Genomic DNA, 27,440 nt, shown 5'->3' on the forward strand with positions numbered 1-27,440 from the left:
TGTACATATTCTTGGGGAAAAGATCTTTGCAGAGGAAAGAGGAAGGACCACTCAGGTTGGTCTCTCTTAACTCTGCCCTGTGGTTTAGTTGGCATATAAGAAATAACACCAGGGAAGTCTTTGACTTGAGTGAGGCGGGGGTGGGCAGTCAGACTACCTTTTTTCCATCCATGGAGACCAGAACTCTGGAAATTGCAGGCCAGAGTGGAATTTTCAAAAGAAAAAAAAAAGGATTGTCTAAAGCTTGTTTCTGTATCCTTGAGATGACACGGAGATGAGAGAGAGCAAATCTGAGGAAAAGCAGACCCACAAAGCTGCACAAGAGCATCAGTAAACAAAGCAGGGTGTTGGGTGGGAGCTGAATAATGAAAGAAGGCAAGATGACACCTCCTGCCATGCAGGCAACACGAGACAAGGATAACCATCACTCTACTGCCAGAAGTGACAGTTGCCCAGGGCTTAATAATGCTGATTCTGTTTGCTTTCATATAATCTCCACTTTTTTAAACCTTCTCCTTTCTCTTTTTTCTCTACTCCCCCCATTTAATTCAACCATTATTAGACCCCAGTTGTGATCAGACAAATTTAAAATCTCCATCAACCCTCCCATTCTTTCACTTCTCCTCAATTTCAGGATTATGTATCCTGAAAGCATGTTTCAAAGAGACTGGAATGCAGAGTGCCCAAGGTGGCTTGATGTTGACCTTCTTGGCTGTGCTTAGAGATTGGTCCCATTTCAAAGGCCAGACCACCTAGTGTCCCCTCCCATCCTCTCAGCTTAACAGCTTTTCCCAACACTTGGCACAAACATGTGCCAGGCAAAGGAAAGAGACTGGACTTGAGCCATAAAATACTGAATAGCAAATATGTACATATTTCAGAGATAACAGCTTTCTTCCATGTCATAATGAAAAGATGTTTAAAAAGGCATAACAGCAACCAGTGCAGCTTCCTCCTCAAATCTGTCAGCGTGTTCTCTTTAACATGCCAAGTCCCCCCAGGGACCAGTGAAGTCATTGCCTGAACAGTCTTCTTTTCTCAGGTAACGTCTTTGACAGCAATTATGTGTCCAGAAAATAATCAACTTGGTCTGACTCAAAAAATAACAAAGCATTTCTCTGGTACATTTCCACTTTCTGAGTAGGATGTGCATGCTATTTCCAGCAACCCCTTCCCTCACATTCCTCTGGAAATAAATTGGCTGAATATACTACTGATCTCATCTAATAGAAAATATGTATATGCATGTGTATACACATACCTATCTGTATCTGTATTTCCCTGAAGCCTATTTCCACTAGAGGTCACTAGTGTCAGCGATTTCTTTTGTTTCTTCATGAGTTGCTTTGTCTCACAGATGACAAATTCAGAATTTTAGGACTGGTGAGTTCTATTATGTGTCCCCACTTTTAACCATTAAGGCTGGTACCTCCTTTGTCTTCAAGAGCATTGTTCATCCTTTAAGCCCTCCATTCAGCATCCCAACCAGACTAGTAGGTCTGGAGAGCTAGCAGTTCTCCTGCGATCCTCATTTACTAACTTCTGTCACACCCTGTTTCTTCCATTCTCTGTCTGTACCAGGTGGCACTGTTGGTAAAGAATCCACCTGCCAATGCAGGAGACACAGGTTTGATCCTGAATTGGATCTCCTAGAGTAGGAAATGGCAACCCAGTCCAGTGTTATTGCCTGAAAAATCCCATGGACAGAGAAGTCTCGTGGGCTATAGTCCGTGTAGTTGCAAAGAGTCAGACACAAACTGAGCACACACAGACACACACACAATTGTAGCAAAGAGTAGATAAGTGGCAGGAAGAAAAGAATCAATTTTTTTAAGAGAGTTTTGATCATTCAGATCAATCCAGTTTTTAAATGCAGGGATCATGTTGATCAATCCAGTTTTTAAGTTGCTCATCGATTCTACTTATAAATATGTCACTGTTAGCATTCCTTCCCTCCTCCCTTCCTTTAAAAGCCAGTTCAAGTTTCATTGTTCCTGAAACAATTTCTAGTGTGTCTAGTTCTTCGTGATTGCTTCTTTCCAAAAAGACTTAATTACCCTTTTGCATTATAGTCTGTTCTTATAGAAAGTCATCCATTCATACATCCTGAAGTGTGATCTCTACATGGGGGAATCCCAGATCTATGTTTTCAGCCTTCAGATCTCTTGCTAAACTTCAAGCTCATACTAATTGATATCCATCATGTCAAATTCAATATATCTAAATTAGAAGTTATCACCTTTCTTGCATTTATACTACCTTTTTACTAGATCTCCAGGTTTGAAACGTGGAGTCATTCTTGACTTCTTTCTCTCACTCTCTCCTTTCCCTGCCTTTGGCCTTGCCTTTCTCTAGTTCAATCTACTAACAATTACCAGTTTAAATTTCCCAAGCCAGATTTTGTTACATGTCTTTCCTTGTTCATGCCCTTTCCATGATGTCTCAGTGACTGTGACATTCAATGACTAATACCAGCAATTAGAGCCTTGAACCACAGTGCTTACTCTGTGGTTTCTTCCCTGTAGCTGCATCGCATCCTTCCCTTATAACCAAGATCCACTAAATATTCCTTCTTAGACCTTTCCTAATTACCTTGCATCTCAGTAATTAATTCCACCTCTCAGTTCAGTTGCTCTGCTGTGTCTGACTCTTTGTGACCACATGGACTGCAGCACGCCAAGCCTCCCTGTCCATCATCAACTCCCAGAGTTTACTCAAACTCATGTCCATTGAATCAGTGATGCCATCCAACCATCTCATCCTCTGTCATCCCCTTCTCCTCCCACCTTCACTCTTTCCCAGCAATAGGGTCTTTTCAAATGAATCAATTCTTCGTATCAGTTCCTCTTTATAAACATGAAACTGAAAGGGACCTTCTAAACTGTCTTTTCCAACTTCCTTCCAGCACAGAAATCCCTTCTTTAGGATTCTTGACAACCAGGTGGCCTCTCCTTCTATTTTTGCAACGATGAGAACATGCTAGGTTTCTGACTTTTTTTTCCTGCTCCTCCATTTTCCTTCAGTAAATTGTCCCTTTCCATTGCATGAACCCTTCCTTGATGGGGTCTTGAATCAAAGTTCTCTACCTTGCCCTTTGCCAGGGAAGGGGGAAAGCAGGAGTGAGGGACACCTGACCCAAAATATGCCAATCAGATTTTCTTTCCCAGTGATTCTAGGAAAGAAATTAGCAAAGGGTGACTTATCATGATGATGGTATTCCAAAGAGACAGTCCTCACTTTCTACCCTTCTGTGACTATAGCTGCCTCAGTCATTGCCTTTATAAGGCTAAGTACTACAAATTCCCTTGAAATCTGTCAGCCACTTCTTATCTTTTAATTATTTTATTTATTTTGCTTCAATTATCCAGATTTTTTCTGCAGTTTATGATCTAAGAATCCTAACAAAGAGATAGCTTGTTCTACTGTTGGAAGGTGAAATTGTTAGTGTGTTCTTCCTTTTAGTCTAATAAAATCTCTCTCTTTATAAATATTTTCTGTCCATTATCCTTTAGTCTGGTCTCTGCCCTTAACAATCAAGAGAATTAAACCTCTGTTGCTACAAGAAGAACTTTAAACATATGCAGGTAGGTATCAAGTCTCACCTTTGGCTTCTATATTCCCAGTTGACTATCCTTACTGTCCTTATATTTTCCCCTGACAAAGGAAGGCTCTGTAGCAGAGAAAAGTTACACCAGTCTCTGGTCTGAAAACACAATTTTGTCAGTACATGAGAAATGTTATTTAAATCATGCTGTCAGAAATATAAAATAGAATGCTGACTTAGTGATTTATAATGAAAAGTATAACTCACGTCCATCAGAATTCTTGTGTGTTCCATGCTGTTCTCGCTAAGCCTGTTTACTCAGTCTGTCTCTGTTACTGACTAGGCTTCTTCCTCCTGTATTTTAACCTATATTTTAGCCCTACATCCCTGAGATTGTATTTAACTCAACTGTAAAGTCACCCATGTACAGGTTGTGCCTTGGGTTAGCCTTCAGGGTTGTTTGTCTAATCCTCACAGGGCAACCTCTTTTCCAGATTCTTGGAGACTGCCTCATTGTAGCTCACAAAGATTGTCTACATTCTCAGCATTCTGAGTACCGTCCCCTGGAATCTTTTATATTTATTATTGTAATTTATCATTGCCTACTACTTGAACCAATTGTTTGAAATAGTTGCTCATACCAGTCAGATACTTCGTTTCTAAAGCTTCTTTTCAATAGTAACATGGTGCAGTTGGCCACATTTATCCTGCGATATGCCAAGAACCTCAGGTTGAATCAAGACTTGAAATTAGATAACTTGAAAAAATGTTAAGTATATTATGTCACATTTTAAACCATTGAAATAATATTCTTATCTCATTTTAGAATAGCTATACCTTTGAAAAAAACTATGATTCTGGGAGTTTCCTGGTTGTCCAGTGGTTAGGACTCTACTTTCACTGTCAAGGGTCTAGGTTTGATCCCTACTCAGGGAACTAGGATCCAACATGGAGAGTAATGTGGCCAAATTAAAGGAAAAAAAACAAACGTGATTCTGTCCAGTACATTAGTTATCATCCCCAGCTTTGTATAATCTAGACATTTAGCAAGCAAGCAAGCCTTTAGTCCTTCCCCCAAAGTCATTCACAAAAGAATTGAAATCACTAGATTCTGATCTGCAGTCCATGCATCAGTTACTCCAAAACAGAGCTGGAAAATATTTTATCTTTAGGCTTGCTTTGAGAAAATGACTTATTCAGAATTCTAAGTTCCCAAATATGCCTTTAAGTTTTATCTTTTCATTTCAAGTCCTTTCTGGAATCAGTTCAGTTCTGTCGCTCAGTCGTGTCTGACTCTTTGCCACCCCATGAATCGCAGCACAAAAGGCCTCCCTGGCCATCACCAACTCCCAGAGTTCACTCAGACTCACGTCCATCGAGTCAGCGATGCCATCCAGCCATCTCATCCTCTGTCGTCCCCTTGTGCTCCTGCCCCCAATCCCTCCCAGCATCAGAGTCTTTTCCAGTCAGTCAGCTCTTCGCATGAGGTGGCCAAAGTACTGGAGTTTCAGCTTTAGCATCAGTCCTTCCAATGAACACCCAGGACTGGTCTCCTTTAGAATGGACTGGTTGGATCTCCTTGCAGTCCAAGGGACTCTCAAGAGTCTTCTCCAACACCACAGTTCAAAAGCATCAATTCTTCAGCACTCAGCTTTCTTCACAGTCCAACTCTCACATCCATACATGACCACTGGAAAAACCATAGCCTTGACTAGATGGACCTTTGTTGGCAAAGTAATATCTCTAGTTTTGAATATACTATCTAGGTTGGTCATAACTTTCCTTCCAAGGAGTAAGTGTCTTTTAATTTCATGGCTGCAGTCACCATCTGCAGTGATTTGGGAGCCCAAGAAAATAAAGCCTGACACTGTTTCCACTATTTCACCGTCTATTTCCCATGAAGTGATGGGACCAGATGCCATGATCTTCGTTTTCTGAATGTTGAGCTTTAAGCCAACTTTTTCACTCTCCTCTTTCACTTTTATCAAGAGGCTTTTGAGTTCCTCTTCACTTTCTGCCATAAGGGTGGTGTCATCTGCATAACTGAGGTTATTGAGATTTCTCCTGGCAATCTTGATTTCAGCTTGTGCTTCTTCCAGTCCAGCATTTCTCATGATGTACTCTGCATATAAGTTAAATAAGCAGGGTGACAATATAAAGCCTTGACGTACTCCTTTTCCTATTTGGAATCAGTCTGTTTTTCCATGTTAAGTTCTAACTGTTTCTTCCTGACTTTCATATAGGTTTCTCAAGAAGCTCGTCAGGTGGTCTGGTATTCCCATCTCTTTCATAATTTTCCACAGTTTACTGTGATCTACACAGTCAAAGGCTTTGACATAGTCAATAAAGCAGAAATAGATGTTTTTCTGGAACTCTCTTGCTTTTTCTATGATGCAGCGGATGTTGGCAATTTGATCTCTGGTTCCTCTGCCTTTCCTAAAACCAGCTTGAACATCTGGAAGTTCACGGTTCACGTATTGCTGAAGCCTGGCTTGGAGAATTTTGAGCATTACTTTACTAGCGTGTGAGATGAGTGCAATTGTGTGGTAGTTTGAGCATTCTCTGGCATTGCCTTTCTTTGGGATTGGAATGAAAACTGACTTTTTCCAGTCCTGTGGCCACTGCTGAGTTTTCCAAATGTGCTGGCATATTGAGTGCAGCGCTTTCACAGCATCATCTTTCAAGATTTGAAATAGCTCAACTGGAATTTCATCACCTCCACTAGCTTTGTTCGTAGTGATGCTTTCTAAGGCCCACTTGACTTCACATTCCAGGATGTCTGGCTCTATGTGAGTGATCACACCATCATGATTATCTGGGTCATGAAGATCTTTTTTGTACAGTTCTTCCGTGTATTCTTGCCACCTCTTCTTAATATCTTCTGCTTCTGTTAGATCCACACCATTTCTGTCCCTTATCGAGCCCATCTTTGCATGAAATGTTCCCTTGGTATCTCTAATTTTCTTGAAGAGATTTCTAGTATTTCCCATTCTGTTGTTTTCCTCTGTTTCTTTGCATTGATCGCTGAGGAAGGCTTTCTTATGTCTCCTTGCTATTCTTTGGAACTCTGCATTCAAATGGGAATATATTTCCTTTTCTCCTTTGCTTTTCATGTCTCTTCTTTTCACAGCTATTTGTAAGGCCTCCTCAGACAGCCATTTTGCTTTTTTGCATTTCTTTTTCATGGGGATGGTCTTGATCGCTGTCTCCTGTACAATGTCACAAACCTCTGTCCATAGTTCATCAGGCACTCTGTCTATCAGGTCTAGTCCCTTAAATCTATTTCTCACGTCCACTGTATAATCATAAGGGATTTGATTTAGGTCCTACCTGAATGGTCTAGTGGTTTTCCCTACTTTCTTCAAGTTAAGTCTGAATTTGGCAATAAGGAGTGCATGATCTGAGCCACAGTTAGCTCCCAGTCTTGTTTTTGCTAACTGTATAGAGCTTCTCCATCTTTGGCTGCAAAGAATATAATCAATCTGATTTCAGTGTTGACCATCTGGTGATGTTCATGTGTAGAGTCTTGTCTTGTGTTGTTGGAAGAGGGTGTTTGCTATGACCAGTGTGTTTTCTTGGCAAAACTCTATTAGCCTTTGCCCTGCTTCATTCCATACTCCAAGGCCAAATTTGCCTGTTACTCCAGGTGTTTCTTGACTTCCTACTTTTGCATTCCAGTCCCCTATAATGAAAAGGACATCTTTTTTGGGTGTTAGTTCTAAAAGATCTTGTAGGTCTTCATAGAACTATTCAACATCGTCTTCTTCAGTGTTACTGGTTGGGGCATAAGCTTGGATCACGGTGATATTGAATGGTTTGCCTTGGAAACAAACAGAGATCATTCTGTCGTTTTGGAGATTGCATCCAAGTACTGCATTTCAGATTCTTTTGTTGACCATGATGGCTACTCCATTTCTTCTAAGGGATTCCTGCCCACAGTAGTAGATATAATGGTCATCTGAGTTAAATTCACCCATTCCGGTCCATTTTAGTTCGCTGATTCCTAGAATGTCGACATTCACTCTTGCCATCTCCTGTTTGACCACTTCCAATTTCTCTTGATTCATGGACCTAACATTCCAGGTTCCTATGCAATATTGCTCTTTGCAGCATCAGACCTTACTTCTATCACCAGTCACATCCACAGATGTGTATTGTTTTTGCTTTGGCTCCATCCCTTCATTCTTTCTGGAGTGATTTTCTCCACTGATCTCCTGTAGCATATTGGGCACCTACTGACCTGGGGAGTTCCTCTTTCAGTATCCTATCATTTTGCCTTTTCATACTGTTCATGGGGTTCTCAAGGCAAGAATGCTGAAGTGGTTTGCCATTCCCTTCTCCAGTGGACCACATTCTTTCAGACCTCTCCACCATGACCCGTCTGTCTTGAGTGGCCCCACACAGCATGGCTTAGTTTCATTGAGTTAGACAAGGCTGTGGTCCCTGTGATCAGACTGGCTAGTTTTCTGTGATTATGGTTTCAGTGTGTCTGCCCTCTGATGCCCTCTCGCAACACCTACCATCCTACTTGGGTTTCTCTTATCTTGGACCTGGGGTATCTCTTCACAGCTGCTCCAGCAAAGCGCAGCCGCTGCTCTTTACCTTGGACGAGGTCGCCCCTCCTGACCTTGAATGTGGAGTAGCTCCTCCCAGCCCTCCTGCACCTGTGCAGCCTCTGCTTCTGGAATACCCTTACCTAATAATTCATTTCTTCTACTACTAGGCTCTTCTTCTACTACTAGACTCCTCAGGTCAGACTGTCTCACTGTCCATTTAGCCTCTTCTCACACTCTCAACACCACCTTTCCTTTGATGCTCACTCATACCTAATCGATCTACCTACCTTCCAATTCTCTTCCATTTTTTTAACAATAAAAAATGTTAAGTACACAAAAATCACCCAATTTAAGAAATTAAACAAAACTGTTGTCACCTGCATGTTTCTCTCTTCCCCTTCAATACTCCTCCCTTTCCTCTCTTAAGGTAACAAATATCCTGTTGTGGTATTTATCCATATGTGTTTTTATTTCTTTGTTACATATGCATGGCTCAAAAATGACTTATAGCATTGTAGTTCATGTTTTTAAACTTTATATAAATGATGTAATAAGGCTCAATATTATGTCCTTGGGGTTTATCTATGTCAGTATGTGTAGTCCCAATTCATTCGTTTTCAGTGCAATAGAGTGTTGCATCACATGACCATGCCACAGTTTACTTACCCAGGCTTCTTTTGATGGATATTCACTATTCTAACAGTGTCACAGTGAACATTCTTATAATTAACACTTTTGGCAGCTGTGCTTAATAGCTATTGTACACAATCAGTAGTGAAACAACTAAATTTAGGGTTTCATATACTTTCAATTTTCTGATAAACCACCAAATTGCTCTCCAATATGGTTTCACCAATTTATACTCTGATCAGTCAATTAAGAGTCTCAGTGGCTTTATTTCCTGGTCAATACTTGCTTTTATCAGATTTAAAAAATTTCTGTCCATTTAAGTGAAGCAGTGTCTGATTGATATTTAAACCTGCAGTACTTTCATTATTGATGAGTCTGACCACTTTTTCGTGTATTTATTTGCTATTTGCATTTAAATTTCCTTTTCAGTAAAGTACTTCCTTAAGGTTTGGGCTTTTTTTTTTTCCTTTTTTTTTTTTTTTTCATTTTTCTCTTGAGGTTTAAGAAGAATCTGTTCTTATTAATTTAAAGGGGGGTGTTCTGTATATCTTTCTATGAATCTTTGTCACTGTGTGCATGTCGCACACCTCTTACTCAGGTACAGCTTGCCTTTTACTGTAACCTCTTGATATCCAATAGGACAAGTACCCTCAAACTCTTTCTCTAAAACTTCTTTGATTCATTTCTGTTCTTTAATAATTTTGCATAAGCTTCTCAAGTTTCGTGAATAATTCTATCAGTATCTTGATTGGAATTTCATTATATCTATAGGTTAATTTGAAGTAAATTAACAACTTTATGGTACTATCTTTTTATCTGTAGATACTGTGTATCTGTCCATTTATTTAGATCTTCTACAATATCTTTTAATAAGGTTTTATGATTTTTTACTCAAGGATCTTGAGTCTTATATATCTTTTAAAAAATTTATAAACATTTTATATTTTTAGCTGAAGTTATAAATGATACCCTTTTAATAATTATATTTTCCAACTATTTTTGAGAAGATTATAGCATAAATGACACTGTATAGTAATATTATGTCCAATAAACTCCCTCAACTCTCTTTTTTTTTGGCTCATATTTTCTAAAATAATTTGAGTAACTATTTACACTGTTGCATATTTTTAATTGAAATTAGAATGTTTTCATCACAAGTTTAATGACTGACTTCTGAATGTTGTAATTCCCAGCATACTGTGAGTACAGATATTTTGTTGATGCCCATTATATATTCATTATTTTTTTTCTTTTTTTAAATGTATTTTATTTTATTTTTAACTTTACAATATTGTATTGGTTTTGCCATATATCAACATGAATCCACCACAGGTATACACGTGTTCCCCAACTAGAACCCTTCTCCCTCCTCCCTCCCCATACCATCCCTCTGGGTCGTCCCAGTGCACCAGCCCCAGGCATCCAGTATCGTGCATTGAACCTGGACTGGCGACTCGTTTCATATATGATATTATACATGTTTCAATGCCATTCTCCCAAATCATCCCCCCTCTCCCTCTCCCGCAGAGTCCAAAAGACTGTTGTATACATCAGTGTCTCTTTTGCTGTCTCATATACAGGGTTATTGTTACCATCTTTCTAAATCCATATATATGCATTAGTATACTGTATTGGTGTTTTTCTTTCTGGCTTACTTCACTCTGTATAATAGGCTCCAGTTTCATCCACCTCATTAGAACTGATTCAAATGTATTCTTTTTAATGGCTGAGTAATACTCCATTGTGTATATGTACCACAGCTTTCTGATTTATTTGTCTGCTGATGGACATCTAGGTTGCTTCCATGTCCTGGCTATTATAAACAGTGCTGCGATGAACATTGGGGTACATGTGTCTCTTTCAATTCTGGTTTCCTCAGTGTGTATGCCCAGCAGTGGGATTGCTGGATCATAAGGCAGTTCTATTTCCAGTTTTTTAAGGAATCTCCACACTGTTCTCCATAGTAGCTGTACTAGTTTGCATTCCAACCAACAGTGTAAGAGGGTTCCCTTTTCTCCACACCCTCTCCAGCATTTATTGCTTGTAGACTTTCGGATTGCAGCCACTCTGACTGGCATGAAATGGTACCTCATAGTGGTTTTGATTTGCATTTCTCTAATAATGAGTGATGTTGAGCATCTTTTCATGTGTTTGTTAGCCATCTGTATGTCTTCTTTGGAGAAATGTCTATTTAGTTCTTTGGCCCATTTTTTGATTGGGTTGTTTATTTTTCTGGAATTGAGCTGTAGGAGTTGCTTGTATATTTTTGAGATTAGTTGTTTGTCAGTTGCTTCATTTGCTATTATTTTCTCCCATTCTGAAGGCTGTCTTTTCACCTTGCTAATAGTTTCCTTTGATGTGCAGAAGCTTTTAAGTTTAATTAGGTCCCATTTGTTTATTTTTGCTTTTATTTCCAATATTCTGGGAGGTGGGTCATAGAGGATCCTGCTGTGATATATATTGGAGAGTGTTTTTCCTATGTTCTCCTCTAGGAGTTTTATAGTTTCTGGTCTTACGTTTAGATCTTTAATCCATTTTGAGTTTATTTTTGTGTATGGTGTTAGAAAGTGTTCTAGTTTCATTCTTTTACAAGTGGTTGACCAGTTTTCCCAGCACCACTTGTTAAAGAGATTGTCTTTAATCCATTGTATATTCTTACCTCCTTTGTCAAAGATAAGGTGTCCATATGTGCGTGGATTTATCTCTGGGCTTTATATTTTGTTCCATTGATCTATATTTCTGTTTTTGTGCCAGTACCATACTGTCTTGATGACTGTGGCTTTGTAGTAGAGCCTGAAGTCAGGCAGGTTGATTCCTCCAGTTCAATTTTTCTTTCTCAAGATTGCTTTGGCTATTCGAGGTTTTTTTTGTACTTCCATACAAATTGTGAAATTATTTGTTCTAGCTCTGTGAAGAATACCGTTGGTAGCTTGATAGGGATTGCATTGAATCTATAAATTGCTTTGGGTAGTATACTCATTTTCACTATATTGATTCTTCCAATCCATGAACATGGTATATTTCTCCATCTATTAGTGTCCTCTTTGATTTCTTTCACCAGTGTTTTATAGTTTTCTATATATAGGTTTTTAGTTTCTTTAGGTAGATATATTCCTAAGTATTTTATTCTTTTCGTTGCAATGGTGAATGCAATTGTTTCCTTAATTTCTCTATTTTCTCATTATTAGTGTATAGGAATGCAAGGGATTTCTGTGTGTTGATTTTATATCCTGCAACTTTACTATATTCATTGATTAGTTCTAGTAATTTTCTGGTGGAGTCTTTAGGGTTTTCTATGTAGAGGATCATGTCATCTGCAAACAGTGAGAGTTTTACTTCTTCTTTTCCAATTTGGATTCCTTTTATTTCTTTTTCTGCTCTGATTGCTGTGGCCAATACTTCCAAAACTATGTTGAATAGTAGTGGTGAAAGTGGGCACCCTTGTCTTGTTCCTGACTTTAGGGGAAATGCTTTCAATTTTTCACCATTGAGGATAATGTTTGCTGTGGGTTTGTCATATATAGCTTTTATTATGTTGAGGTATGGTCCTTCTATTCCTGCTTTCTGGAGAGTTTTTATCATAAATGGATGTTGAATTTTGTCAAAGGCTTTCTCTGCATCTATTGAGATAATCATATGGTTTTTATTTTTCAATTTGTTAATGTGGTGTATTACATTGATTGATTTGCAGATATTGAAGAATCCTTGCATCCCTGGGATAAAGCCCACTTGGTCATGGTGTATGATCTTTTTAATGTGTTGTTGGATTCTGATTGCTAGAATTTTGTTAAGGATTTTTGCATCTATGTTCATCAGTGATATTGGCCTGTAGTTTTCTTTTTTTGTGGCATCTTTGTCAGGTTTTGGTATTAGGGTGATGGTGGCCTCGTAGAATGAGTTTGGAAGTTTACCATCCTCTGCAATTTTCTGGAAGAGTTTGAGTAGGATAGGTGTTAGCTCTTCTCTAAATTTTTTGTAGAATTCAGCTGTGAAGCCGTCTGGACCTGGGCTTTTGTTTGCTGGAAGATTTTTGATTACAGTTTCAATTTCCGTGCTTGTGATGGGTCTGTTAAGATTTTCTATTTCTTCCTGGTCCAGTTTTGAAAAGTTGTACTTTTCTAAGAATTTGTCCATTTCTTCCACATTGTCCAATTTATTGGCATATGATTGCTGATAGTAGTCTCTTATGATCCTTTGTATTTCTGTGTTGTCTGTTGTGATCTCTCCATTTTCATTTCTAATTTTATTGATTTGGTTTTTCTCCCCTTGTTTCTTGATGAGTCTGGCTAATGGTTTGTCAATTTTGTTTATGCTTTCAAAGAACCAGCTTTTGGCTTTGTTGATTTTTGCTATGGTCTCTTTTGTTTCTTTTGCATTTATTTCTGCCTTAATTTTTAAGATTTCTTTCCTTCTACTAACCCTGGGGTTCTTCATTTCTTCCTTTTCTAGTTGCTTTAGGTGTAGAGTTAGGTTATTTATTTGACTTTTTTCTTGTTTCTTGAGGTATGCCTGTATTGCTATGAACTTTCCCCTTAGGACTGCTTTTAAAGTGTCCCATAGGTTTTGGGTTGTTGTGTTTTCATTTTCATTCGTTTCTATGCAAATTTTGATTTCTTTTTTGATTTCTTCTGTGATTTGTTGGTTATTCAGCAGCGTGTTGTTCAGCCTCCATATGTTGGAATTTTTAATAGTTTTTCTCCTGTAATTGAGATCTAATCTTACTGCATTGTGGTCAGAAAAGATGCTTGGGATGACTTCAATTTTTTTGAATTTACCAAGGCTAGATTTATGGCCCAGGATGTGATCTATCCTGGAGAAGTTTCCGTGTGTGCTTGAGAAAAAGGTGAAATTCATTGTTTTGGGAGGAAATTTCCTATAGATATCAGTTAGTTCTAACTGGTCTATTGCATCGTTTAAAGTTTGTGTTTCCTTGTTAATTTTCTGTTTAGTTGATCTATCCATAGGTGTGAGTGGGGTATTAAAGTCTCCCACTATTATTGTGTTATGTTAATTTCTCCTTTCATACTTGTTAGCATTTGTCTTACATATTGTGTTGGTCCTATGTTGAGTGCATATATATTTATAATTGTTATATCTTCTTCTTGGATCGATCCTTTGACCATTATGTAGTGTCCTTCTTTGTCTCTTTTCACAGCCTTTGTTTTAAAGTCTATTTTATCTGCTATGAGTATTGCTACTCCTGCTTTCTTTTGGTCTCTATTTGCATGGAAAATCTTTTTCCAGCCCTTCACTTTCAGTCTGTAGGTGTCCTCTGTTTTGAGGTGGGTCTCTTGTAGACAACATATGTAGGGGTCTTGTTTTTGTATCCATTCAGCCAGTCTTTATCTTTTGGTTGGGGCATTTAACCCATTTACATTTAAGATAATTATTTATAAGTATGATCCCGTTGCCATTTACTTTATTGTTTTAGGTTTGAATTTATACACCCTTTTTGTGTTTTCTGTCTAGAGAATATCCTTTAGCACTTGTTGGAGAGCTGGTTTGGTGGTGCTGAATTCTCTCAGCTTTTGCTTGTCTGTAAAGCTTTTGATTTCTCCTTCATATTTGAATGAGATCCTTGCTGGGTACAGTAATCTGGGCTGTAGGTTATTTTCTTTCATCACTTTAAGTATGTCCTGGCTTGAAGAGTTTCTATTGAAAGATCAGCTGTTATCCTTATGGGAATTCCCTTGTGTGATATTTGTTGTTTTTCCCTTGCTGCTTTTAATATTTGTTCTTTGTGTTTGATCTTTGTTAAGTTGATTAATATGTGTCTTGGGGTGTTTCGCCTTGGGTTTATCCTGTTTGGGACTCTCTGGGTTTCTTGCACTTGGGTGATTATTTCCTTCCCCATTTTAGGGAAGTTTTCAACTATTATCTCCTCAAGTATTTTCTCATGGTCTTTCTTTTTGTCTTCTTCTGGGACCCCTATGATTCGAATGTTGTAGCGTTTAATATTGTCCTGAAGGTCTCTGAGATTGTCCTCATTTCTTTTAATTCGTTTTTCTTTTATCCTCTCTGATTCATTTATTTTTACCATTCTATCTTCTAATTCACTAATCCTATCTTCTGCCTCTGTTATTCTACTGTTTGTTGCCTCCAGAGTGTTTTTGATCTCATTTATTGCATTATCCATTATATATTGACTCTTTTTTATTTCTTCTAGGTCCTTGTTAAACCTTTCTTGCATCTTCTCAATCCTTGTCTCCAGGCTATTTATCTGTGATTCCATTTTGATTTCAAGATTTTGGATCAATTTCACTATCATTATTTGGAATTCTTTATCAGGTAGATTCCCTATCTCTTCCTCTTTTGTTTGGTTTGGTGGGCATTTATCCTGTTCCTTTACCTGCTGGGTATTCCTCTGTCTCTTCATCTTGTTTATATTGCTGAGTTTGGGGTGTCCTTTGTGTATTCTGGCAGTTTGTGGAGTTCTCTTTATTGTGGAGTTTCCTTGCTGTGTGTGGGTTTGTACAGGTGGCTTGTCAAGTTTTCTTGGTTAGGGAAGCTTGTGTCAGAGTTCTGGTGAGTGGAGCTGGATTTCTTCTCTCTGGAGTGCAATGAAGTGTCCAGTAATGAGTTATGAGATGTCTGTGGTTTTGTAGTAACTTTGGGCAGCCTATATATTGGAGCTCAGGGTTGTGTTCCTGTGTTACTAGAGAATTTGCTTGGTATGCCTTGCCCTTGACGTTGTTGGCCCTTGTGTGGTGCTTGGTTTCAGTGTAGGTATGGAGGTGTTTGATGAGCTCCTGTCAATTAATGTTCTCTGGAGTCAGGAGTTCCCTGGAGTCAGGGTTTGGACTTAAGCCTTCTGCTTCCAGTTTTCGGTCTTACTTTTACAGTAGTCTCAAAACTTCTCCTTCTATACAGCACCATTGATAAAACATCTAGGTTAAAGATGAAAAGTTTCTCCACCGTTAGGGACACCCAGAGAGGTTCACAGAGTTACATGGAGAAGAGAAGAGGGAGGAGGGAGCTAGAGGTGACCCGAATGAGATGAGGTGGAATCAATAGAGGAGAGAGTGGGCTAGCCAGTAATCACTTCCTTATGTGCACTCCACAACTGGACAGCTCAGAGATGTTCATGGAGTTATACAGAGAAGAGAAGAGGGAGGAAGGAGACAGAGGTGGCGAGGAGGATAAAAGGGGGGAATGAAAAGGAGTGAGACAGATCCAGCCAGTAATCAGTTCCCTAAGTGTTCTCCACCATCTGGAACACACAGAAATTCACAGAGTTGGGTAGAGTAGAGAGGGGTTGGGGAGGAGACACAGGCGACCTGGTGGAGAAAAAGGAGAGTCCAAAGGGGGAGAGAGCAGTCAAGCCAGTAATCTCACTTCCAAGTAAAAAATGGGTACTGAAGATTGGGTTCTTAAAGGTACAAAATTGATACCAAATACTAAAAAGCAAAAATTAAAAATCTAGAGTAGAGTTTGGAATTTCAAAAAAACAATGTTAAAGAAAAGAAGAGAAAGAAAGAGAGGGAAAAAAAATCACAAGAATTATAAAAAAAAAAATAAGTACAAAATTGATTAAAAAAATACCAAAAAGCTAAAATTAAAAATATATAGTAGAGTTTGGAATTTCAAAAATACAACGTTAAAGAAAAGAAGGAAAAAAGAAAGGGAAAAAAAAACAAGGTCACAAAAATTATAAAATATACATGAAGTTTGCTTTTAAAAAAATAGGGTCTTTTTTTTTTTTGCAAAGTAATAGTAGGTTATAAAAGTGAAAATTAAAGGAGTAATAGAGGACTTAAATTTTTTTTTTAATTAAAAAAAAAGAAAGAATGATTGTAAAAATAGTAAAAATATATCTAGGACTTACTCTGGTGTTGTTGTGGGTATTGTGGGGTCAGTTCATTTTCGGCTAGTTCCTTGGTCCGGCTTATACTTCTCAAGATCTATAGGCCCCTTCCTATGTAGTCGGTACTAACGACAGGGTTTTAATCTATTGCCTGTTGCTTCCAAGGCGGTTCCCTCTGTTATAGCTTCTTCTGTTTGCTGGTCTCTTCAGTGTCTGATTTCCGCCCTGACACAAAGAGGGCAGTGGTGGACACTTTTTTTTTTTTTAAGCTCACTTGTTCAGTCGCGCTGTGGGGAGAGAGGGATGCTGCAAACAGATAACACTGGCGTGTGCTCGCAGTGCCTCAGCCACACTGGGCCTGCCCCCGCTCACGGCACGTGTAGCCTCCCTGCCCACACTGCTCAGGCTCTAGGTTGCTCCGCAGGGAACCATCTGAGGCCGGCCCTGGGCTGCCTGCACCTCCCAGGTCTAAGCTGCTCAGGTTCAGGCACTCGGGTAGTCCTCAGAGGCACAGTTTTGTGCCCTGCGTTTTGTGCCCTTCCCAGGTCCGAGCAGCTCAGGTGATGAGGTGTTTGGCGAGTGCGGTTGCTGCGACTTATCGCCTCCCTGCCACTCGGTTTTCTGGGTATACAACCGGCGCACCTTCTCAGGCGGATGTTGACTGTCCAGAACCCCAAGAAGTTTTAGTTAGCAAAGAAGCCTGCTTACAGTTTTGTAAATAATGTCTCTCTGGGGCTGCGATTGCCCCCTTCCGGCTCTGGCTGCCTGTCACCGGAGGGGGATGGTCTGCAGCCGGTTATCTCTGTTCAGTCCTTTGTTCTGTGCGCAGGCCTGGCGGTGTCTTAAGTTAGGGCTGGCTTTTTGCGTGGTAGTTATCCCACAGTCTGGCTTGCTAGCCCAAATTAGTTCACTCAGATAGCATTCGGGACATTCAGGCCAGATCCTTACTCTAAGTGATCCAGCCCGCGCCTCCCTGCCCCGCCCCCGCTTGCTAGTGGCGGGTGCAGGCGTCTGCGCTGCTTCTCCGCTGGGGGAGTTACCATTGGGCTGGTAATCTGTGGGTTTTAATTGTTTATTTATTTTTCCTCCCTGTTATGTTGCCCTCTGTGCTCCCAAGGCTCGGCACAGACTCGGCAGTGAGAGTGTTTCCTGGTGTTTGGAAACTTCTCTCTTTTTAAGACTCCCTTCCCGGGACGGAGCTCTGTCCCTCCCTCTTTTGTCTCTTTTTTTGTCTTTTATATTTTTTCCTACCTCTTTTCGAAGACAATGGGCTGCTTTTCTGGGTGCCTGATGTCCTCTGCCAGCATTCAGAAGTTGTTTTGTGGAATTTACTCGGTTTTTAAATGTTCTTTTGATGAATTTGTGGGGGAGAAAGTAGTCTCCCCATCCTATTCCTCTGCCATCTTAACTCCTCCCTCCCTCAACTCTCATTGCCTGTAATTTTTTCCATTTATTCAACAAGTGTTTATTAAGCACCTACTATGTACTAGAGACTTCTATGCTGGGGACATAGGAGTAAACAAAACAGACAAAAATAAACCTGCCATCATGATATATTTAATTGGGTGAGACAGAAATAAAATAAATAAGGAAAATATAGAGTATATAAGAAGAGGATAAGAAAATTATGCAGAAAAATAAAACAAAGAATGGGAACATAAGATTAGAGTTTTGCAAATTATTAAGTTCAGCAGACAAGACAGGCCATACTAAGAAGCTAACATTTAAGCAAAACTTGAAGGAGATGAAGGAGCATTACCTGTGGATACCTTCAGGAAATCATTTTGGGTAAAGGAACCATCAAGTCAAAGGTCCTTAAGTTGAGAGCAGCCTAGAGTTTTTGAGGAACAGAAAAGAGGTCAGTGTGCTATTAGCAGAGGGAGCGAGGTGGGAAAATCATAGATGAGGTCAGAAGGGAAAGGCAGCTAATCATTTAGAAACTTGGGCAGAGAGCTGGAGAATTCTGACGCCAGAGAAGTAATACAACCTACCTTCACTTGTCCTGTTTTGAGAAGAGTCTTCAAAAAAGGCAAAAGTGGATCAGGGAGGCCAATTAACATGCTTCACAATAATCTGGATGTAAGAAACAACAGAGACTCTTGGAGTCGTAGAGGTGATAAGAAGTGTTCTGATTCTGGATATGTTTTGAAAGTAGAGCAAACAAGATTCACTGATATGGGTATGACATGTAAAAAGAGAGAGAAAGAGACAGGTGGGGAGGGTTCCAAGATTTGGGGCCTGAAAAACTACAATGACACAATTGTTGTTAAGCAAAATAGAGAGGACTGGGAAGAGCAGATTTGGGGGAGGGGTAGAAAGGATCAAGGGTTCTTCAGACACATAAAGTCTGAGCTGTCAGACATCCAAGTAGTAGTAAAGTGTAGACAGTTGGATGTATGCATCTGGAGGTAAGGAGAGAAGTCTGGGCTGGACATTTTAATTTTGGAATTCATCAGCCTTGAGACTAGATAGGATCACCAAGGGAGTCAGTGTAAACAGAAAAGAAGCAAGTCCAAAGACTTGAAAAGAAGTCCTGGTGCTCAAACATCAAGAAGATGATGAAGCAGGACAAATAAAGTTGACTGGGAGAAAGGCTCAGAGAAGGAGGAAGAAAGTCAGGAGAGCTTGATGTCCTGAGAGCCAAGTGGAGACACTTTCAAGGACAGAGTGATGCCAAACCCTGCCGATAGGTCTCATGAGGTGGGGACTGAAAACTGACCATTAATGCAGCACATGAAGGTCACTGCGACTTGATAAACGCATTATCATTGGATAGAGAGGAGTGAAAGCTGGGTTGGAGTTAAAGACAGAATGGGAGGGGATTTGAAGAAAACGAACTGTGGACACTGCATTTTCCTCCTGACAGGAGTAGGGAAATGGAGTGGTAATTAAAAAGAATAGGGAGTACAATAAAGGATTTTTTAAAGAAGAGAGAAACACATTCTTTGGAACTTTTTATATATACAATCATTATCTTAAAATGATGACGGCTTTATTTCTTCCTTTTCAATTCTTATGTCTTTTATTTGACTTCTCTGTCTCAACCTGACTAGCTCTCGAGAACAATGCTGAATAGAATGAGGATAGTGGATATGCTTTTTTCCTTCTTTAAAAGGAGCTTTCTAAATTTTCAGTGTAAGTATAATGTTTGCTCCAGGCTTTTGGTTAATGCCTTTTGTCAGATTAAAAAGGTTTCCTTTTATTCTTATTTTTCTAAGAATTGTTAAAGTTTATCTTCTGCTCTTTTAAGATAATCCTATTTTCCCTTTTAATTTCTTAATGTGGTGAACTGCAGTAATAGATTTTTAAATATAAAACCATTGTTGCACTCCTAGGATAAACTCCTAGGAGTTTTGTCCCTGGTGGCTCAGATGGTTAAGAATCTGCCTGCATTGCAGGAGACCTGGGTTCGATTCCTAGGTTGGGAAGATTCCCTGGAGAAAAGAATGGCAACCCACTCCAGTATTCTTGCCTGGGAAATCCCATGGACAGAGGAGCCTGCAGATTCCTACAGTCCATGGGTTCACAAAGTTAGACATGACTGAGGGACTAAAACTTTTTTGGAACAGTAAGGTTGGCCTATAATTACCCTCTCTTCTACTAATTTTACTTGGCTTTGATATCAAGGTATAAATACTAGTCTCATCAAATGAGTTGGGAAATGTCTCACATTTCTATGATTTACAACAATTTTATCAGATGGTAATGATCTATTTCTTGATCCCATCAGTTTAGTTCAGTCACTCAGTCATGTCCAACACTTTCCAACCCCATGGACTGCAGCATGCCAGGCTTCCCTGTCCATCACCAATTCCTGGAGCTTGCTCAAACTCATGTCCATCAAGTTGGTGATGCCATTCAACCATCTCATCCTCCGTCATCCCCTTCTCCTGCCTTCAATCTTTTCCAGGATCAGGGTCTTTTCCAATGTCAGTTCTTCGGATCAGGTGGCCAAAATATTGGAGTTTCAGCTTCAGTATCAGTCCTTCCAATGAGTATTCAGGACTAAGTTCCTTTAGAAAGCGATAAAATCTTCTGGGTATCATGAAGCTTTTTGTTTGGTTGGTTGGTTTTTATTTTTTTGGTAGATTTTTAAGGTACTTATTCAATTTCTTTGAAGAAAATTAAAGAATTTGTGCTTCAGTCACTTTTGGTAAAATATAATTTCTAGAAAATAGTACATCTTCTCTGAGTTTTCAGATTTATTGGCATAAAATTTTTTGTGTTATTCTTATTTTTTGTATTTGCATCTGTATTTGCTCTTTTTCATTATTGTCTTTCATCAAAATTTTCAGGTTTTTTTTAATAGATTTTAGTTTATTAATCATCTGTAGGATCTTTTTTCTGACTAAATTCTTTTTTAGTGCTTATGATTTTCCTTTTTGTTCTTTCTCGGATTGTATTCTGCTTTTTTCTCCCAACCCCTTCAGGATTTTTTTTTTTTTTACTGTCTTATTTTTTTAATATAAGCATTTAAGACCACAAATTTCTTGTTAAGTACTACTTAGCTTCATCCTACAAGTTTTTGAGACATAATATTTTCATTATGAATTCTAAATTTTTATTTTGATTGTGATTTCCTCTTTGTCACATAAATTAGAAGTTTGTGCTTTAATTCCTCAGAGAATATTCATAATCTTCTATTGTTGAGTTAAAATTTAACTGCACTGTAGTCAAAGAATGTGAACTGCATGATACCAATTGTTTGGAAATGGTTGACTTGCTTTGTAGCATAGTTTATGGCTTATTTGTGTACATAATAATAGCTAATGCTTAAGTAGCACTTGCTTTGTTCCAGGAACCCTTCTAATAACTTGTTGTTTTAGTCGCTGCTCAGTCATGTCTGACTCTGTAACCCGCCAGGCTCCTCTGTCCATGGGATTTCCCAGGCAAGAATACTGCAATGGGTCGTCATTTCCTCCTCCAGGGCATCTCCCTGAGCCAGTCTCCTGTGTCTCCTGCATCGCAGGTGGATTCTTTACCCACTGAGCCATGGGGGAAGCCCAAAAGTGTGAAAATGCTAGTCTGAAAGAAACTGCAAAGAAATGAATTCATGTCATGCATAAGATTTTCTTTAAGGCATGATATAATTCAAAACTAAATGGCAAATTTTTCTCTTTCTTCATAATGGTAGGTCTTATAATTGACACTTTTTTTACATTTGATAAATTACAATGAATTTCTCTAAAGTTATGCAATAGCTCTATTTTCCTATTATCACAAGGAACTTGGAACACTTTCATGTCCATCTTACATATTCTTAAGCAGCACTTTTATGCTACCTTGTTTAATGCCCTCAAAACTATTCTTTAAAATTACTGATTTTTTAAAAATTCAGCCAAAGCTTATTTTGAGTACCTAATGTTCTTTGGAAGGAATGATGCTAAAGCTGAAACTCCAGTACTTTGGCCACCTCATGCGAAGAGTTGACTCATTGGAAATGACTCTGATGCTGGAGGGAATTGGGGGCAGGAGGAGAAGGGGATGACAGAGGATGAGATGGCTGGATGGCATCACTGACTCGATGGACGTGAGTCTGAGTGAACTCCGGGAGTTGGTGATGGCCAGGGAGGCCTTTTGTGCTGCGATTCATGGGGTCGCAAAGAGTCGGGCATGACTGAGCGACTGAACTGAACTGATTCCAGAAAGGACTTGAAATGAAAAGACTATGATGCTGGGAGGGATTGGGGGCAGGAGGAGAAGGGGGCGACAGAGGATGAGATGACTGGATGGCATCACCGACTCGATGGATGTGAGTTTGAGTGAACTCCGGGAGCTGGTGATGGACAGGGAGGCCTGGTGTGCTGCAATTCATGGGGTCGCAAAGAGTCAGATACGACTGAGTGACTGAACTGAACTGAACTGAATGTTTCCTTGTTTCTTTTCTCACCATTCTTTTTTAAAAAATTATTTTCTTCTTTTTGACTTCTGAATCCAAATTCCTACTTTCTGAAGTATACATTTTGAAATCCCCTCAGTGAAGGTCTGTTAGAAACAAATTTTCTCAATGTTTTTCTGTTTTCTAGACTTTTTGTCTTCATTTTGCCTTTAATTTTGAATAATTTTCTGTATATACATTTCTAGATGGGCAGCCTTTTATTCCTTGGTAATCCCTACTATTGCTGTTGGGAAATCTGCTGTCAATTTAATTGTCATTCCTTTATGCATAGTCTACTTTTTTCTATTTTAATATTTTCCTTGTGTTTTTGATGTTATAGGTTTTTACTATTATGAGTCTAAATGTGGTTTTATTTGTATATTTCTACTTTAATCATTTCGTGACTTTGAGTTTTATGCCTTTTATCAAATTTTGAAAGTTCTTAAATATTATATCAACGATTACCTTTTCCATTTAATCTCTCCTTCTGGAAATCCCATTTAATTACCTATTTATGCATCCCACAAATATATTTTGAGTACCTATTATCTTCCAGCAATATTTTAGATGTTGGGAATCTAATGGCAAATAAAGCAGACAACAAGCATTGCCCTCATAGCCTTCATACACTATTCTATCCTCCATCTCTGTCTTGCTTTTTAATTGTGGTATAGTTGACAAGTGGTGGTGGTAGTGGTTTAGTCGCTAAGTCGTGTTCGACTCTTGTGATCCCATGGACTGTAGTCTGCCAGGCTCCTCTGTCCATGGGATTCTCCAGGCAAGAATGCTGGAGTGGGTTGCCATGAACATTATGTTATTTTCAGGTGTAGAACACGATGATTTGATATTTGTATATATTTCAAAATGGTCACCACAATAGGTCAACATCCATCACCATCAAAGTTACAAATTTTTTCCCTTATGATGATAGTTAATAATACTATGTTGCATATTTGAAAGTTGCCAAGAGAGTGGGTCTTAAAGGTTCTCATCACAGGAAAAAAAATTTTTGTTTTGTAATTCTATGTCTCTTGATCTTTTGTATTTTCCATTTCTACAGAATATACATTGTTTGTTTGTTTGGTTTGTTTCCTTGGTACTAAATTCCAATCCATTCAGTCTCTTTGAGTTGGAATTTAGCTTACATCCAAGTTTCATTTGGTTTCAAGTCTAAGTTTTGTTTGGTTCTTTTTTGCCATCTTTCAGGCCTTTTTTAAAGTGACTTGGTCTTCTTCCATAAAAATAATTTTTCTTTATACATTGAATCATTCTGAACATATAATTGCATAACGAGATCAATAATTTTATTACCTGAAATTTTTGAATTTTTGCTCTGAATTTCATCTGTTGATATGCTTATAATGGCTTATTTCCTTGAGTGTTTTATTATTTGGGGTTTTTCACTTGTGTTTAAATAAAGATTTTACTTGTGTGAATACTCAGTGGCTTGAGGGTTGAGTGTTTCATCCCTCAAAGTAATTTTATGTTTGCTTCTGCTGGGAGCCCCAGTGGTATTATATCTGGGGCAGCATTTGGTTTTGTTATTGTTGTTATTGTTAGTGTATTGACTTTGGAGATTCTTGGAATGATAAAACAAATAAGGTTGTGTATAGGTGTGGTTTTTTAAAGTGGAAGGAGTGATGCAAATATAAAGGATTATTAGTATGGATGCCTATGTAGATTGTGACTATGACAGGGGAGTAACTATGTGGTCTTTTTTTGTTTGTTTGTTTGCTATTATTTAGTGGTTGTAGAAACATGTATAAATATTGTAACCATAGAAGGAAACATTTATAACTCTCTGTAAGTTATAAACCCAAGACTGTCTGTTATATATATAAACCCAAAGTTCTGGTATCCTTAAGAGAAGTAATAAAAATAGTAATAGCTAACCTTTATCTACTCTTAGTATGTGCCAGGTATTATTGTAAATCCTTTTCTTGTATGTTACCTAATTTAATCCCCACAATAGTCATAGGAGGTAAATATTAATAATATTCCAATTTTAAGGATTAGGCAACTGAGTTACACAGAGATAAGTGATTGCCCAAGACTGAGCATGCACATATGCAGAGCTGATAAAAGCAGAACATAGCTTTGAACTGGGCAGTCTGACCCAAGAGCCCATGCTCTTACCCACTATTTATACTTCTCTAAAGGAGGGCCCATCTTCTGCCATAAGATGATTTCCTTCTTCTCACTCAAACCTCTCCTTCCACGCCAAATCCACTCTTCCCATCACTGACCATTTTATTTCCAAGGTTCCACCTTCCCTTTTGCCAGTGGGCCATTCCTTGAAGACTGCTTACAGCACAGAGAAGGGTGACTAGAAGGTTAACGCATGCTGATGCGGGGGTGTAGTGTCTGTGCCGAATTGGAGTGATCCATTCTGATAAGCAAACCTGGAGCAGTGCACTGCGTGGCTTTTTCATTGTCTTTCTCCTCCATTTGACATACCTACCACTTTAGGATAAATTACTTTAAAATTGACAATGACCAGGTCACTGGGAGAATGAATCTCTAAACTCAGCTTGATGAGTTTGTTATTAAATAGATATGGCCCTTGAAAGATATTCATTTTAATATGCATGGGTACTCACTGAATGTTGAACTCAAACATAAACACATACATATGTACACATATATATTTCGTAGGAAAAGGGTGTTTCCTGGAATGTGAATCAGGAAAACCTAATTTCAAAGCCAATTCATCACCAAAAAATTTAAACTATTCAGTTACATCATTAAAAGAATTAAAAAGGGTTTCTCTTAAAAAATTTTTTTTTGTCTTTTTTAGTATCTGCTGAAGGAAGCAGTTAACCACTAATTCAGGGGGAATAAATTTTTCTTCATGTCAGACATAGGAATTTGAATATATAAAGTTTCCAGCTGAAAAATCTCTTTACTTTTTTAGTTAAGGGTATGGAATAAGAAATTATTAGTTTTAAGATGTTCACAACAATAAGAAGTTTCCTAACTGGTTCACCTATGCATAATATATTAACATATTAGCTGAATTTACAACCACTGTGAAGCAATTTATCCTTATAATGGCTGCTTAACTTTGCTTGTTAGAAATGTTAGAATATATGCCTTCGGCTCAACAATCTCACTGACACTATTCTGCACATCCCAGCCTCATTCCAAGGCACCTTTTTCAGAATTCCTTAATAATCCAGCACTCTCTTAGCATGGAAATGATTAGATCTTTGTGTTCATGAACCCAGACACATACATATGCCATATACTTTCAGTAAATTGCACCTTTAACTTTTACTGAGGCTTGTTTCTTCCAAGTGAAATTCTCTTTGCTATTTATTGTTAAGTGATTGTTTCGGCATGGTTTGCTGTGTTTCTCAATGTCATCTATATAAATTCTGTTGTAACTGAGTCCCAGGGACCTGATTTAAAATGACTATTCCAAGGGAGAAACAAAATCTTGGGTGAGCCCATTTCCTTTGTCCAAGGACAGTTTTGGCAGACAGACTTGGCTATGAGCCAGCAGCTGGGAAAATGAGCGTCTTTGTCCTAGCAGGAGATTTGGATAATGTAGCATAATCTTCAGTACAGTCTACCCTGGCACCATCTGAATTCATTTGCTTTATGTAATAGTTTCATCCCATGTGGATACTGCTTTTCGGAGATGCTGACTGATCTCTACCACTCCAGTGTGTATCAAGGCTGCAGTTGGTACTCATCATCTCAGTACTGGCTGAATAATGGTTTTTCTGGGCTTTCCAGATGGTGCCTATGGTAAAGAATCCACCTGCCAATGCAGAAGACTCGGGTTCGATCCCTGAGTCAGGAAGATCTCCTAGAGGAGGAAATGGCAACCCACTCCAGTATTCTTGCCTGGAGAATTTCACTGGACAGAGGAGTCCGGCAGGCTACAGTCCAAGGGGCCATAAAGAGGCAGACATGACTGAGCACAGCAGAGCACAAAGATGTCCACGTTCTAAACCCCAGAACCTGTGAATTTTATCTTATATGGCAAAAGGGATTTTTCAGATGTAATACATTTTAGGGAAGATACATTCTGGGATGTAACACATTCTAGGATGTAATACATATAGGGAAGCAAAAAAGAGACAGAAGAAGGAAATAGAATCATGCAAGCAGAGTTTGGAGTGACGTACTTTGAAGACAGAGGCTCATGAAGGCCATGAGTCAAGGAATTCAGATAACCTGTAGAAGAAAGAAAAGGGGATTTTCTCCTCAGAGCCTCCAAGGGAACTATCACTGCTTTAGCCCAGTGAGACTCATTTGCAACTTTTTTACCTCCAGAACTGTAAGAAAATTAATTTGTCAACACAAATTCTTGAGCTTCTAAGTATGTGATAATTTATTACAGCAGCAACGGGAAAATTAATATGGTCTTCCTCCTCTATCGCCTAGTCTAGATTTTCCTCATCTTCAGCTAGCACCTCTGCTGATTTAAGCTGCTTCTTAGTTGGGTGGCTCAGATGCTTTTTCCTGAGGGATCTGAGACCCTGGTGTCCATGCCCTTCTCAGGTTGTGACTGCTCCATTGTCCATTTACATCAAAATTGGTCAAGGCAGTGCCTATAGATGCCCTCATCGTGTAGCAGCCACCCAACTTCCTCCTAATGCAGTAGTCAGTTACCTTTGCCAGGATGGTGACTCCTTTTGTTTTCTGCTGGTCTCTTGTCATGGAAGCCTGGAGTGACTGGGTTCCCAGGCTTGTGTATTCTGCACGTGTGTGTGCATGCTATGTCACTCTAGTTGTGTCCAACTCTGCGACCCCAGGGGCTGGGGCTGGTGAGGCGCCTCTGTCCATGGGGTTCTCTAGCCAAGAATACTTGAGTGGGTTGCCATCTTCTCCTCCAGGGGATCTTCTCAACCAAGGAATTGGATCCACACCTCTTATGTATCCTACATTGGCAGATGGGTTCTTTACCACTAGTGCCACCTGGGAAGCCCTGTGTCTTCTGCCTATAGTGAATTCATCACCATGCCACACAGTCATCATTTTAGTATGTATATATATATATATTACTTGTTGGGGAAT

At 39.0% G+C, this 27,440-nt stretch overlaps 1 protein-coding gene across 4 annotated transcripts in view; it reads left to right on the forward strand.

Moving 5' to 3' along the window:
* VEPH1 (ventricular zone expressed PH domain containing 1) overlaps positions 1-27,440 on the forward strand; it is a 287,956-nt gene that overhangs the window by 9,207 nt on the left and 251,309 nt on the right. The window lies entirely within an intron of this gene.

Source organism: Bubalus bubalis, chromosome 1 (assembly GCF_019923935.1).
Source record: "Bubalus bubalis isolate 160015118507 breed Murrah chromosome 1, NDDB_SH_1, whole genome shotgun sequence".
Lineage (NCBI taxonomy): Eukaryota > Metazoa > Chordata > Mammalia > Artiodactyla > Bovidae > Bubalus > Bubalus bubalis.